We start from the raw sequence: 16,612 nt of genomic DNA on the forward strand, positions 1-16,612 counted from the left end.
GCTAACTCTGAACCTTAGTTACGTTAGTCTACTCCAGTGCTGAGGATCTCTGTGTGTCTCAAAGGTACATCACTTGCACACTAAATTAAAATGCCCATAAATTAAATATGTGCTCGAAAACATCTTTTGATCCCCCCCTCCAGTAAACCAGCCCTTCCACGGAAATGACGTGCAGAAAAACGGCTACTTTTGTAGTCCCAGAAGAACTACCATATTTGGTCCAATTTCAGATACCACCCATTGATTACAACTCACACCCTGATTTTGGAAATAATCAAATGTGGGGGGAAAAAAAAAAAAAAAAAAGAGACATCTTAGGAACACTGAAATGTGGGAGAGTAGCTGGTGAAAGAGCTACTTTCGTACTGGGAGGTGATGAAATGCTTCTGATATATTGTATTCAGACTGCCCTCTCTGTTACTCTGGAGCTTGTATTTTCTGTTCCTATATAGATCCATTTAATTTTTCAGTTTACTTAATACAGCTTTGCTGAGAGTTTTTCTCCTTGAAGTACTGAAAAAACAAAACACACCTTAGAGCTTTGGTGAATGAACACCCATGGAGAGCTGCCAGCTTAAAATTCTTGAAGTAAAGAAAGTAAATAAGAGACTGAGTATTTCTCTGTGACCACGCATTTCTTGATTACTGGTGAAAGGCAGCAACATTATGGAACAATTGTTCTGGAAAGTTCGGTAAAGAGAACCCTGGGGAAAACTCCTCTGACATAACTCGAACAGACTCCCAGGTTCCTCTGTGTTATCAGTGGTCTGAGGAGCAACGTTAGGAAACTGACAAAAACAGTCTAAACGCCAGTCCTTCGTTCGCTTCCTTCAAGTGAGGCTTTCTTTCCCAGCGGCGTTACTGGAGCGCATGGTTTATTGCTTAATGCCTTCCTGTTCTCCCTGGAAAATTGGAGTCAGTGTCTCATGCCTCATGATCACACCAGACCATGCGGGCTTAAACCGCATTGTACAATTTCCTTTGTCTCCCCCTCCTTCTCTGTAATTTTTTTTTGTTATGGGCAGTGACAGTTTCTGGTTTCTTTTGTTTATCAACGGTTTCCTTTACCACAGCCTCTATTCCTCCTGCTGGAAGCCTGGCACGATTGGAAGCTGGAAGGAAAACCACAACTGAATAGCCTGGCACTTACTATAACAGTCATTTCCAACCACAGATTAATACTGTTACTGGATTTGACTAACGGCTCTTAATCAGCCCAACTGTCATCACTCGAGAACATGCTTGCCAGTGAAAGATGAAAGGAAATATAAGCACATCCAAAGCATGGTACAGTTTTACTGACATCTCATCTTATGTATCCAAAGGTATCTCTCTGTTCTTTTCTTGGTTCTCCTAATAACCTGAATAATGAGTGGACCAGCAGATAAGACACTCCCTGCTCCAGCTCGTTAGAGGCTTAGGTCAACTGGTTAAGAGTTGCCATGGCACCCACTGGTGTAGAAGGACACATTGCTCCGCTGCCCGAGGAATGTGTGTGGAGCCTGCACTTTGCCCTGCCCACCTTGGGAAACTGCACTGGATGCTCGTGGTCATGTGAGTTAGGAAGCAGCATCGAAGTCCAAACGGAAGGCGGACTCTTGGAAGCTTAGGGCTGGTAACAGTGGGTGCTAAACCATCATGGACAGGAGCTGGGTTTTTCTCTTCATCGTTTACCTTGACATAGGACAGTGCTGGCGAACCTTTTACAGAGACCAAGTGCCCAAACTGCAATGCAAAACTTATTTACTGCAAAGTGCCAATGCTGCAATTAAAGCTGAATACTGACGTTTTGATTTAGAAATAATTGCTCATACATTAACACTTGTGCCCTAAAAGAAAAATACAGTAACACGTGTGCTGTAGGTTCGCCTCCACTGACGCAGGAGACTCTATCTCTAGAGCAGCTGGTAGAAAAAATTACACGAGGATGGTCTGGCAGTATATGACATGGTATATGACTGGCTCAATTAAATCAGATTCTATTCCAACCTGGTGATTTCTGCATTAAGAAAATATACCCCTGTTCCAATTAAGTAGGAGAGTACAGGCTTGAAACTATTAGTGATTCCCAGCTTTGGGTTCTAACAGGATCTAACCTACACATGAGAAAGGAATTCAGTGACTCTTCTTTTCTTTTGCAGGGGGGTTTCCCTATGCTGCCCAGGCTGCTCTTAAACTCCTGGGCCTCAGCCTCCCAAGTGCTGCACTACAGGCACATACTATTGTGTCATATATTGTCTCAGTACTGGCACATACTATTGACCATTAATCTAGGAATGTCAATTTCATTGCGTTAAAAAGTGTCTAGCGGATTAGTAGAGCATGCTCCTGGCGGGTCCAGTTGGGTCAGGGAGGCATGATCTCGGGGACTATATAGTTCTTCACCTGCTCCTCTTGGGCAAGTTCCCCTGCTCTGCTCCCCTGCTGCCATAATCTAAGCAGCTCTGCTTTACACACTTTTCTGCCATGATGTATCTGTCTTGGGAGTTTGGTGACCAGGGACTGACTCTCTTAAAACCCTAAGCTAAATTAAACCTTTCTTCCTTTAAGTTACAGGGGTGTCAGGTATTGTGTTTCAGTGATAGGAAAGCTAAATGATATACCCACAGTTACTGTTATTTTTTCACTGATGACTGCCAGGTCCCAGTTTGGGTACTTCACACATATGAATTTCAATCTTCTGCTTTAGAAATGTATTAAATGGCATGGATTTTATATACTCGTGGAGGGAAAGTAAAGTAGAAGAATCTTTCAGAAAAGTCATTTGGCTGCATGGATTAAAGGCTTTTAAATATTCTTTACTTCACTATTCCACTTCCAGGAATTAGTTCCAAGGGAATAACCATGAGAATGGAGAAAATTCTGATTATTAAAAAAAGTACATCACAGCCTTCCTTAAAGAAATCTTAATTTTATTCATTCAATAAATATTTACTATATTGGTCTACCATGCACTAGAGAATATTTAAATACACGTATATAAAATCAGAATTTATTTCTATATAAGAAAAGCATATTACAAAAAGCATGATCACATTTTATAGGAAAATTAAAATGGTACAATGCATAGGGAAAAGAAGTTGAAAGATACCCATTGAATCAATGGTCTTCAACTTGTTAGGCACCAAGGACTGGTTTCGTGGAAGTCAATTTCATGGAAGGGGAGTGATGGTTTTGGGTGATTTAACGGATCCACAACTTAGACGCCTGCCACACTGAGCAACTGTGGACGGCTGCTCACCTCCTGCTGTGCAGCCTGCTCCAGGGAACCACTGATAATGAGCATCTCCTGGTCACTGGCTTGTAACTCACCTTTTTGTTTCTCCTTTCTAAAATAAGTGTTTTCTAGAGAGCTACTCTGAGTTTATGTAAATCTCCTGGTGTGTATCAACTTTTCCCTTACAAGTTTCAGCACCCACTGATAATTTTCATCATCCCATCTGTTTATTATATGTTACAGCTGCCATTGTGCTGTAAGAACTTTATCTCCCCTCCTGTTTCTTTACACCAGCACAGACCTATAGGTTTTTAAATTATCCAGTCAGTGAAGACTCTTTACTACAGTGATGTATTTGGGGGCTCAAAATATTGCATGCTTATCCAGTGGCTCCTTTAAGCTAAATCCTGTGCCTTTGTGATATGTTTCCCATTATTTTTTGAGCATTTTCTTATATTTTGGTACAACAACAGTATGCTTCAGGCTTATTTTGTACTCTTTACTTTCATTTTCAGAATGTTCTACAGTAACTGTGTATTACCTTTGTTAAATGACAGAACACAATGCATTCAATTTAAATAAGCTTACATAAAATGTAATAACCTGTGTAAGATATGCACTTTATTTAATATTATTTTTAAAAAGTACAGATTGCTGATCCCACATGGTTTAGAGCTACTCTACTAAGACAAACAGGGCTCCTCTTGAGTTCTGCTTGAGGTAGGAGGGGGAGCACCTGCCTTACCAGGCAATGTAAAAGACAGCTGTGCCCAGACAGATCAGTAGATGCACACGTCATTGCTCTTTTTTCACTGAAACCAGTGATCCAGTCATAGAACCTGAGATATGAGAGGACACAGTTGAAGTACATTCCTTTCAATTAATGTCTCATAGTCAAATGTCTCCTTGTTTTCCCCCTCTGAGCACTGCATAGAAGAATGGTGAGACACACTCATTTTCATCTCTGACTGAAGTTTTTTCTGCTCTTTGGAGTTTCCCTATGAGCTGGTATGAGGTATTTCTTCCTGTGGCTCAGAATGAGGGCTTTGGGGACTGCACTTTAGATTCTGTGAGGTGCTATGGAAATAAAATGCCAGGCATGGTCCACAACTCCTCTTTGTCCAGGACTTAGTGGACTCTGACTCCAGAGAGTCCTACCTAGCTGCTTTAATCTCACTGGGTGGGTGGGTTTCCTGAAGCTCACCTGCATCCTCAGCCTCTTCCTAGACTCAGGACCAATCCTACCTCTGTGGTGACGGCAGTGGGGCGGAGGGGAGACACATAAGGAGCCCATGACCATGAGTCATTACTTCACCACTGAGTCATCTGGCTGTGGCACCCGTCTGCTGTGACCTAGGCTGGAGGTGCTACCTAGAATTTCAGCACTGCAAGGCCTGGGCTTTTTGACTTTCAGTTCTTTTCACATCTGATGGTATCTCTAACAAGAAGCCACCCTTATCCTGTTCTAGAAAAAGGATGCAATAAGGTACTTTAACAATATAAACAACAGTAAGAGGGGCTAAATTTTACTGAGCATGAGCAATGAAAGAAAGAAAAGGCTAAGTGTGCTTCCATGCACTGTTTTATTTAGCCACAGACTAACAGCATGTGGGAACTATATAGTAATATCTTCATTTTGCACTTCAAACTGAGGTGTGGAGTAGTTCATCAGTTTGACACTCCTAAACTGGGACTTTTCCCCCTTCACTACAAGGCACCCTTCAGATCTGATTGTGGAGCTGTGAGTGAATGTGAGACTGAAAAATATTCCAAGTTTTTTTTCAAAGAAAAATTAAGGAACGGAAACCACACCAGTCAGTTTGACATTGAGACCACGCAGCATCCTTTAGGTTGATTATAAGAAAGGAAAGAGGTGACTTCAATGAACTTGGGAGTCCATGAAGAACTCCGAGCAAGTTTGCTATGCAGCAGTTTGTTCGTTCATTCATTCATTCATTCGTGCACTCCATTTGGGGTCTATGACGTGCTCCTCAGGGTGCTAAGCGCAGGGAACGTGGAAGTGGTAAGAGAGATACGGTTTCTATCCTTGTGGAGCTTATAGTTTAGGAAGAAAGGGAATCATTAGTAAATGCTATGAAGAAAATAAGCTGCTCTGGTGAGGAATAATACCGTGGTCAGAAAAGGCTTCTCTAAGATGACATTTGTCTTAGGTATTTTCTCGTTGACGGGACAAAATACCTGACACCCGTAAGTTAAGGGAGGAAAGGTTTATTACACCTTACAGTTTTTTGAGGTTTCATTCCATAGCCAGCTGTCTCCAAGGCAGGGCAACATAGCAAAAGGAATGGCAGAGGAGAGACAATTCATGGCAGGGTAGGCAATAAGACAACCATAGCAAGCAGCAGCAGCAGCGAGCCTCCCTGTCCCTTTGGTCCCACTCAGGCTTCAAGGCCTTTGCGTGGTGCCACCTACAGCTAGGGTGAGGTTTCCCAATATCCATAGCCAGACCTATGCTAAACCAATCAGTGGACTAATTTAGTTACCACACTCTTAATCTATGTTCACACACCTTTAATTCACGTTCACACACCCTAGGTCCAGCAGTGTCCAAAAAGTTCCAGCTAGGAGTATATGAGGGTTGGGGATATCTAAACACAAGCCATATAACAACAATTAACCTGAAGGATAAGATAGAGGAGCTAGGGCTGATGAAGTCTCATTTTCCTTTCATCTTTGGTAAGAGCTGAAAACTTTTAAATACTTGTCCTGGGTGCTTTACGATTTGTTCTATGGTAAGCAGGTCAACCACTATTTTACAATCCATGTACTTTATCAATATTGCTTTCCTTTGCTCTATTCCAGACATCACAAATATAGTATACATAGGATTTTTACTATTCAGCATAATACTGCCTCATTCCTTTTTTTTTTAATGTAGAAGAATCACATTAGGATCGGGGATAAGAGGAAAAGCCTTTGTGTTTCACAGAGTTCATCCAAGTGTACCATTTGTTTCTTCCCTGTGGAATTGTCTTATCAGCTTTAGGGAAGATGACGGAGGAAAAAAAAAGGAAAGAAATGGGCCCAAAGGGTTCTACTGAAACAAAGCCAAACTTGCTATTCATGCAGGCCCATGGGGCAGGGGGTAGAAGGCAAAAGCAAAGAATAGAGTCCATTTTTTTTTTTTTTTTTTTTCTGTAAGTGCAATGGTCAGACATAGACTCAAGCTAAAACCAAAAAGCTCTTTCAGCCAGCACCCCTGAGTCCTAATCTACCTTCCTCATTATTTCTGAACATGGTTATTTTACCATCTCACAAGCAGAGATACTGAGAGCCCGTGGAAAGTAGTAGCATGGACAAACTGGGATCCTTCTTTCCTATAATCAGACTACATTTTCAGTGGGAGAACTGGAACTCCCTGAAGGATATATAGTATCAGGGACAGTGGCCATATAAAGCCAGGAAGGGATAATTTTTGATCTTTAGAGAATTTAAATTATGATATTTTCTTCTGTTCAAAGACAGTAATAGAATGGTTGTGTATTATCTTCATAAGAACAATTTGATATTCTGAGACCCTCTACTTCTAGGCTTCCAGAAATCTGTTTTTTTTTTTTTTTTTTCTCTCCACTATATTTCTTCTCACTACTAAATAATTAACCGTAATGTTACTAACCTAGTCTCATAGGAAAAAGGCTTGTGAAATCCACTCTCAATTCACGTAGTAAGTTCAGAAGGACACATTAAGTAATGTGTACAGTCTGGAAAAGCCAACATTCTTTCTCCAAGGCCTAGTCCACCTTGAAGAGAGGAGAACTTGTTCTCTCATTAATGGAGCAGCCATCTGATTGTTTCCCACATTCCCAGGATCTTAGGGATTTCTCCTATCACACAGAAGTGACGTGGATCAGCCTGCCTCTCCATACTAACTGCCAGGGAACTCCACATCAACTGACGGAGGCTGTCATGACCTGGGCTGCCAGTGCAGGTCTTCAGATTATAAGGCCACAGGGTCAGACCTGGGGCCTGGTGCTGTGCTGCCACAGTGCTGCATGTACAAGGGGCCAGCGGCCAGGAAGAGCCCTTTCTGTGTCACGGCCTGGTCAGTGTCTGCGGGGCAAGGCACATCTCATTTCATGAGGTCTGGCATGGACAGGAAACTATCCACCTCCACATCCAGAAAGCGCCTGAACGCAGAAGGAAAAGTAGGACCCTACGTATGGGTAGACATGTGACTCTCAGGGTAAAACTTCTGGTTATCTTGGTTTGGATTCCATGATGCTTTCACCCAGCTCTCTTCAACTTTCAGCCAAATTTATAGTTACCAGGCTTTTAGGATAATTCTCTTAATGAAGTAATGTGATCCAAAGAAATGGCACCACAGGGCTTTGCCCTTTCCTGCTTTTTTAGAGCCATCAGAACCATCACTCCCTAATGTACCCACACAGGAAAAGAGAGGACACTTATCTTGTTTTTAAGATATTGTGTTACCAGGTTTCAGTGGTACAAGGAAGGTACATAAATGGCTGCAAAACAGGGTCTGACCCCAGCTTCATCCAATACGCGGTTTCTGTCTAGCTGAGTGCACTGGATAACACGATTTCCAAGTCGGCACTGGAAAGCAGCGTTCGTCCAGAAGGAGCACTGGGAGGGCTCCCGCTTCCTTCACAGTGAAGCCACCGTCACAAACAGGATTTCCTAAAGAGGCCTTAGGGCAAGGAAGCTTCATTCTAACTTTGGCTGTGCCATCTGGGCAGTCCTGCTGCTCCTCCCCTACTGTAAACAGGCAGTTGGGGGGCTGGGGAACACTCCTTCCTATTGTTCCTCATGCCTTTCACTTCCCTTTCATCTTTGGTAATAGCTGGGATTTATGAGTACATTGAATGACTCTCCAAGTCTTCCCTTCAGAGTTTATTTACTTCAGGGAGACTCCTCAGCAGGGATCCATCTTTGGCTTCCCTCACCTCAACTGTATTTGCCAGAAGGCGTGGCTTCCTTTCTGTCTACTCTAACTGAACAGCGAAGGAGTCACAGAGACTGCAGTTCTTACAGACTAACAGACATACTTCCCAGCATACACCTCTCACCCTGGCCAGGTCCTGCTCTTCTAAGAATGTGCTACTTCTGCAGCTTGCCTCATGAAGTTCCTCTTAAATATACAGTTAAACACCTAAAAAACCCACCTCAGAATTAACTTCACACAGCTCCTATTATTCGAGTCCACTTTAGGGTAATATTTAACTCTCCTAAGCTCTTAGAGTTTAGAAAAACTGCACGACATAGCTTAGCACTTACATGTGCATGGTTTAATACTGCTTGCTAAATATTATATGCTAATACATCATGCATATTTCTCTTATTTGTTCACATGGTTTATAACACTTTGAGACTTTGGTCTTTCACTTCTTTGCTATTTTCCACGGTACTCAGAATAATCTAAAGCAGCTGAAAATCTTGTTCATTCGTTAGTTGAAAAATGAATCCCACCGTACTCCTGTTTTGCACCCACTCCAAAAAAGTCCTGAGACTGAACAACCAGGGAAGAAAGATGGTAACATCGGTTTGAGAAAGGCAGGAATGAAATAATACCTTTGGCCCATTCTTTGCAAAGATACTCAAAGAATGAGAGGCTCTGAGCTACGGGCTACAAGATATCCATTCCTTCATCACTTATTTACTCGCTGGCCACTTTACGCCATGCTCTGTTAGGCACTAGCTATACAACGCTGAGCAAAATAGAGATGGGCTGGCTCCTAGCCTCATGACTGATGGGACAAACAGGTTTTAAATCAGAGAACACTAAAATAGGTACTTGCAAGCTGTGGCAAGAACTATGAAGAAAAAACCAAGATGCTATGACAGTGAGCACCGAAGGGCCCTGACTGTATTCTGGGTCAGGGAAGGCCTCTTGGAGGAGATCATATTCATGATGAAATCTGCAGGATGGGATGCAGCAGCCAGAAGGCAAGCTGGGGTGAGGGTAGGTGAGGGGAGTTTGAGGCAGATGACTCCTGGAATCACTGTAGGGACTTTCTTGAATAAACTGCTATCACCCTTGAGTCTGCACAGCAAAGCCAGTAATTTACAAATTCCAGTAAGCAGACAGGAAATTCATGCAGTCATTTGACAAATCTTTACTGAATGCTATGTGCCAAATATAGGTCTATGTCTGTGAGATATTCATGTAAACAAAGTAGAGGTACTGCGGAATTTAAAGCATTAACTTTATACTCACCTAAAGTCTTTACTGACTGCTACGTGCCAAATATGGTTCTACATTCATGAGATATTCGTGTAAACAAAGTAGAGGTACTGTGGAATTTAAAGCATTAACTTTATATTCACCTAAAGCCTGCAGGGCTGGGCACAGAATTGAGATGTATATAATGACACTGGAACTGTTTCAGAGGAAGGAATAATGATGTAGGGAATGGCGGAGGCAGCTGCCACTGCTGGGAGACAATTCTGCATGCCCATTACGTGTCTACACATCTTGGAAGCTGAGGCATTGCCTGCGCTTGTTCTGACCAACCTTAGAAGACGCAGCATCTCTCTTTGGAACACAAGTAAGTTTGTTTATTCTTCAACATAATGTCGTCTGCTGGGCCCTAGGTCAGGCTGACTTACTGTCTTACAAAACATTCCAGTTTCCTAAGCTTGGGTTTCTCTTCCGCAACACAACTGGCTGTGAGTGCAAGTATTACCTGGCGGTCTCATTCTGCCATGGGAACTGGGGATGCAGTGCAGATGCTGATACCGTAGTGACTCCTATTGATGTGAGTAAAAAAACTGTCCTTTGTTTTCAACTCAAGAGTTTTGTACCTTCTGCCAGCATTCAGCAACTATGGCAGAGTAATTTGTTAATTTGCAATAGGGGAAGATTTCATTTCACAGTTCTTGACATCAGTTAACTAACAGTCCAAACAATGTTGACTTTTTTAGTTCAGAAAGACAAAGACCAAGGGTGGAGATGGATAGAGCTCACGTCTGTAAAAGTCAGGAACACTAAGCATGGCTGTGTTCACCAATCCTGAATAGCAAATCCAGGGTCAGTCTCTAACATTTAAGAGGTAAGCTTAGGACAGTAAGAAAGGGATTTCTTCACACAGAGGGTGCTATATTGCTTTCTATAACTTACCATCTCAGTATTTACTGGTGGAACATACAAATTATCTTATTAAAAACTCACTGAATTTATTATGACACACTTAGAGTGTTCAACTCAATACACATCTCAGGACTCAGTCTTTGCCAAGTGGTGGATAATGCCCTACCAAAACATGATCTCACTATCCCTGCCACAGGGCTACTGGGAGAAGTCATTTACACAACCTAAAAAGGGCCATTGACAATCTTACAAAATAAGGGAAAGACTTCACTGGAACTGTAACATCTTTAGCACAACTACAGTTCAGAATACTCTTCACTTATAAATGTTAAATAATGTTGGTAAAATATGCTCTGTCTTAAGGCAGTTATTTCCCATACTAGACATGCAAAACACTTGCAGGAAATTTCAAGATACAACTTGGGGAAAAAAAAAAACAACCAAACCATGTTTCATGGTCAAATGTGTTTGAGGAGAAATGCACTATGTATCTGGACAGGAGTAGCAGGCAGATAAATGTTCTTTAATGTGTTAAAAATGACATTTCTATGCTAAAGAATATATGGCTATAATGACTCTCTTCAGTTTCACTAATTTGAAGTAGACACTAACAGTGTTGTAAGTGGAAGGGCACAGAAAGGACTGACATATGACTGGTTATCTTGGTTGGATTCTTGTATGTAGGATAGTTAGGCCATCTCCACTTGGGGGAATCCTTACGAGCAACTATTTCTTGGGTCTAAGGACCTAGAGAGCCCCAATTTCATGAATTTTTCTGCTTGAGAAAAAGCAATCATAATTCTAGCTAACATTTAGTGTTTCCAATCAGTGTGTTAGGTACTACTGTGAGTGTTTCTATATGCAATTCTCACAATAAACCATGACAGAGGTTGACCTATTATGCATTTTCACAGGAAAGGAAACACTGAAACTGGGAAGTGGAGTATCTGTCCCATGGCTACAAAGCTGCTGAGTGGAAGGATGGGGATTTAAACCCAGGCAGTCCGTTTCCACAGCGTTAAGCCCTGTGTTTAGGTACCTTTAGAAAATTACAGCATATACTAGCAAATTCAACATCACCAGTGTAATTTACATCGTAAAGCAACTCACTATATCTTCTGGTTGGGGTAAAGTATCCATAGAGTAACACCTGCACCCTGTGCCAACATCTCAGAAAGCTTGTCAGAAGAAATGACAGACAAATGGAACAGCTTGTACCCACTGTCAAAACAATCTCCCCTTTGCATAATTTCTTCCTCTCTCCAATTTGTTACTGTACACAATTCTGACTTTAAGTAAACAAACAAGTAGCTGCAAACACTACACTTGCACTCTTAATTACAGCACTGTGGAAGGCCCCTCTGTGAACATGTCTCATCGCCAAAGTATTTTTCTTTTTTTCTTTTGGGGTGGGGTGGGGTATGGGAATGGAATTCACAGCCTCGCACTTGCCAGGCAGGCGCTGTGCTGCTGAGCTATATCCCTGGTCTGAAGTATTTTTCTTCCACAAATGTAATGTATATATATATAAAATTTCCACTCTGAACTCCCAGTCGTTTTGTTTAGTGTTAGTAGGGATCTCAGCACAGGCTCCCGTGGGGTCCACTTGGTTTAAGAACTGCTGCTCCTTTCTGTGTGGGGCATTTCTCAGCCACAGGGCAAGTTCACGGCCCCTCACAGCAGTGTCTGTTCTGCGGTGTTTACTGCTCACTCCATTGTGTCCTGTTGGGTTTCTTCTTGATGCCTTACTTTGTATGTTGATTTATTAATTTCCTGTTGCTGCTGCAACTAATTACCACAAATCTAGTGGCTTAAAGAATACCTATGTGCCATCATCTTGTAGTTCTGTGAGTCAAAGATCCAGGCGTGCGATGGCTCTGCTGGTTCTCTGTTTCGGCTCAGGCAAAGCTGACATCGAAGTGTCGGCAGGGCTGTGTTCCACTCCTGACGTTCTGGGAATAAGTCTGCTCCTGATCTCACTGGGGTTGCTGGCCAAATTCAGTTCAGCGTGGGGGACTAGGATCCCTGTTTCCTGGCTGGCTGTCTGCCAGGGCTGCCCTCACTTCCTCGAGGCTTCTGTCCAGTTCCTGACGGGCCCCACCACAGGGCCAGCCAGTGACAGCAAGCAAGCTCCACTGGTGCCCGCCATCCCTCTGACCTTCCTTTCCGCCCAGTGTTTGCTCCAGTCTGAGAAAGATGTGCGCTTTGAAGGGGCTCATGTGATTAGACTGGGCCCATCCAGATAGTCCAGAATAATCTTCCTATTTCAGGTTTATAATCTTAATTACACATGTGAAATCTCCTTTGCCATTTGTAGGGATTCAAGTGTAGACGTATCTGGGAAACTTTCTGGTGAGCTCTTCTATGCCAGGAAGGCTAACAGAAGTGAATGCTAATGCTGAAGCTGCCTCAGAGCAAACAAAGAAGGAACAACAATGAGACAGCTAGATGTTCAATTCTAAGTTTTACTCATTTCCGGGAAACAGAATAAAGATCTGCAGGGAGTTGGACCTTGTAGAAAGTCTCAATATTATAAGGAGCATAATGAATTTCCCAGACCACTGACTATTCAAATTGTAGCTGGAAGAGATTACTGCTACACAGGATGACTTCAAGGAACTTAAAAGAAAATGTACAGATTACAACCAAGAGCACTCCCACGATACAGCTCTGTAGCCTGAGATGAAGTAATGTAGAAGAACTCGGGTTCTGGAGAACCCTAGGACACCAGCTGGTAGGGAGCCGCTGAGGACTTCCTGAGAAAGGGAAATCTAGGGAGCTGTGATACCCTGGGCAGTGGCTCTTCACTGAAGGGTATGAAAACATACCTGTATTGTAACAACGCGTAGGGCTATGGTACTAATAACAACACGAACACATCCGGTAACGTGAATGACATTCGAGCACTCTTCCAGGGGGAATACTACAGCACAAGCACTTTCTTATTTCAACACTCCTCATAAACTGTTTCGATGTAATAATGTTGTATTCAAACATTATTAAGCAACTACACCGAATATTTTGATTAATTCCATTTTCAGATTAGTTTTAATCATCTTCAAAGAGAGAAAGCAAAGTTAAAGAAAAATGAAAAAATGCCAGAAATGATATTCTCAGAAGGAACAAGTCATCTACCTGAAAGTTTCACCCAATTGCCTTTTACATCTCTTCCTCGCTTCTCCTAAGGGTCAGTTTTGCTCCTTGCTCCCTGCCTCCTAAGGGGACTGTAATTTGGCCACTCTCACTTTGTCTTTATACTACTTTCTTACCTCATTCATCTCCCTTTCCATTTCATCTTTAGCTTTTTCACTTTGACCTACTCTTCTCTATTTTTGTCGAAGATCTTCAGAGACCATTTCTTTTTAGTCATAGGTGGGCTAAAATGAGACATAATTTTAATCACATTTAATTAGACTTTTAAATCTGATGGTGTACTCTTGCCTGAGGCTTTCCAGGGGAATTTCTGAAGTCCAATTACAGGGCTATTCTCATAATAAGGACTAATAATTCATAATGAAATTATTTGCTTTTAAGCCTCATCCAGATGCTGTTGTGAAAAATACCCTAACCCAACCACATTCCTATAGGCCAGTACCAACAGGTGAGGCCTTAGGAGGTCCCGGTCCTGAGAGCTGTGGGAAGAGGTGGGTGTGAGGTCTGGACAATCCCACCAAGTATCCTGCTAGGACTTTCAATCAGTGCGTCTATTCTTACAATGGACGTTTTGAGGTCTTCTCAGTTAGTGCTTATCCAACAAACACAAAGTAGTGGAATCCTTGTGTACCTGGAGCATGCTACTGCCTTCGAACAGTTAAGACAACTCTGTTAAGTATAAAGTTCGAGGCCAGTATAGTTTTTTTTGGCCTTTTTGTAGAGTTTGAAAATAGATTTATTAGATTCTTCTGGGCTTTTTTTCCTCCCCCATGCAATTCAAACATTTTCCAGGATGTGTTCTGTGTTATTCTTCTGAGTGCACCCTGTGGACTGTCTCCCTAGTACTCATGGGACAGATGCTTTATTCTAGTATCCTGGTGCCCAGACGTGAAACTCGGATGTCAGGACATAAAAATGGGGCTGTAGCTTCTGGGCTAAGCCAGCCGGAAGCCCAATTATCTCTGGAGTCACCATTTAAGAGCCAAAAAATGCCTTTGTCTCTAGTTGACCGAAGCTGAGTTTTGTGCACTCACACCTTTGAGAATCCCAACAGTTAGTGTCTCTCTTCGTTTTTAATCTTTAAAGTTTTTTTTTTTTTTCCAGTTTGAGTCTCTTCAATGACTTTTTCCTTAAAGTGTTGCAAAGATTTTTGCATTGCCTTTTCTTAATTTAGGAATATGCTTCTTTGGTTACAGTTTTGATTACTGCATTTCAAAACCATCAACTTCTTACCCCAGATTTCCATTCTCTCTCCACCATAATGTCATTTTCTCCCCTTTTGGAAATCTTTTGTTATTTTCATTAGCATTCCATGAGAATGCACAATATTGTCCTTTACATTAATGATCCCATTTCCTAAAATATTAACTCCACTTTGAGTCCCTCCTATCAGATTATATTCACTTTAACTCAGTGAGTGCTACCGTACTTGATTTTCTTACATTTCCACATCTCGTTTATCTCTCCAGCTTCACTTCCTTTAATACATTTTAAAATGTTAAATTTTTGTAGCTTCTTGTTTTTGTTTAAGAGAGTATGTCTCCTAGCATTCTTCTGCATTAGTTTACTGATTTTTGGAAATTTTCTTCTGGTTCTGCTAATCAATCATTTTCAGAATTAAAAAATTTTTCTTGAGTCTTTTTGGATAATGTTCTTTTGCCTTGTCATTTTTTCAGGTTACAAGATTTTTAAAATTTTTAGTTTTTTGTCCTCGTTCTTTTAAGAGAAGCAATCTACCCAATTTATAGGCAATGCAGTTTAGATATTACTTTGAATTCATTCTGTTAACATTTAATATTGAATAGCTCTTCCCAAGTTTTAAGGGAATGTCCAAAAAAGTAAATGTCAGGGATAAAAAGAAAAAGTTGGTAGCATCCAAACCAGTTGATAGTAAAATCTAATTTCCAGTATAAATTTGTCATTTTGAATTGTCTCTTGCAATATTTTAATTTGCAAGTAAATACAGTCCACATGTCTCTAGCTGTCTCTGCCACACCTCTGTCCTCATGAAAGCACATGCATGCACCTACATACGTATATACATAGCTGCCAACATTTCTTAGTCTTATCTACAAGCAAAATCTAGTATCTGCAAATTTAATTTAGCAAGCAAAACTGGAGTAATAAATCATAAATCCAATACTATCACGACAAGGTCAACATTGAAGATCATGTTGAATACTATTTCTTACATTTAAAATGGAAGAAGCGGGCTAGGGATGTATGTAGCTCCGTGGCACAGCACCTGCCTAGTAAGTGCTAGGCCGAGTTTGATTCCTGGCACCAAAAAAAAAAAAAAAGGGAGAAGGTAGAGAGCAGCAGAAGGAGCCAATAGACATGAGATGGAGAAAGAGTGAAGGAAAGGAGAAGGAGAAGGAGGAGAGTGTGGAGGGAAGAAAAAGAAAAGATGAAGAGAAAAAGAAAGTGGAGAGTTGCTTTTATGTCTGTTAAGAAAAATGTCCAATGCTTCCCAGTTAGACCAAGGAGTGCGTCTCACCAGACACCAGCTCCTCCATCTACCACAGGTGCAAAGCAGTGGCACTGGGGAGCAGACAGACAGGGAACGGCCCAGAGCAGTGGGCCAAATGAAGCATCCCGCAGATCATCTCTACAACCTGCTACTTTTAGCGTACTACCATTTGCTGTAACATAACCCCTGGGCATCGTGCAGAGGGAAACTGTGTAGGCATACAGTAAAATTTCATGAACTTATATGTATCCAAAATGATATTGATTATTTACTTATATTGATTATCTTTTCTAGTATATTTGCATGAATGGTACAAAACAACAAATGGGTTTTTTTTTTGTTTTTGTTTTTTTCCCGGTACTGGGAATCGAACTCATGACCTTGCGCTTGCCAGGCAGGCGCTGTGCCGCTGAGCTATATCCCCAGCCCCCGAAACAACAAATGGAAACATTGCATTATAGCCAAACTCAACTCAGATTGGCAGTCCATGCCCCAACTAAAGTAATTTTGTGTAGGTCTGATGTTTGTTATTTTATAGGGCTGGGAATCTTTTGTTCTTAAGAAAGAGGAGATGACAGGTTTGCCACTGACTACCAGCAACAACTGGCTTTCAATGTATCAAGTACCTCATTTCTCTGGTAGTGTTTAATAATTAAAAAGTGGGGGGCTGGGGATTTAGCTCAGCGGCAAAAGCGCCTGCCTG

The 16,612-nt window shown here is 41.7% G+C and overlaps 1 protein-coding gene and 1 long non-coding RNA gene across 3 annotated transcripts in view; one reads left to right on the forward strand and one right to left on the reverse strand.

Annotated features, from left to right (window-relative positions):
• Cdk6 (cyclin-dependent kinase 6) overlaps positions 1–16,612 on the reverse strand; it is a gene marked incomplete in the record, with an annotated part of 205,979 nt that overhangs the window by 31,498 nt on the left and 157,869 nt on the right.
• LOC102006268 overlaps positions 699–16,612 on the forward strand; it is an 18,928-nt gene continuing 3,014 nt past the window's right edge. Inside the window, exons 1-2 of the long non-coding RNA XR_261521.2 lie at positions 699–1,325; positions 9,586–9,744. This is a non-coding gene — a long non-coding RNA (uncharacterized LOC102006268). The remainder of the gene's footprint in view (positions 1,326–9,585; positions 9,745–16,612) is intronic.

Source organism: Chinchilla lanigera, unplaced genomic scaffold, assembly GCF_000276665.1.
Source record: "Chinchilla lanigera isolate Chin_1 unplaced genomic scaffold, ChiLan1.0 scaffold00031, whole genome shotgun sequence".
Classification (NCBI taxonomy): Eukaryota; Metazoa; Chordata; class Mammalia; order Rodentia; family Chinchillidae; genus Chinchilla; species Chinchilla lanigera.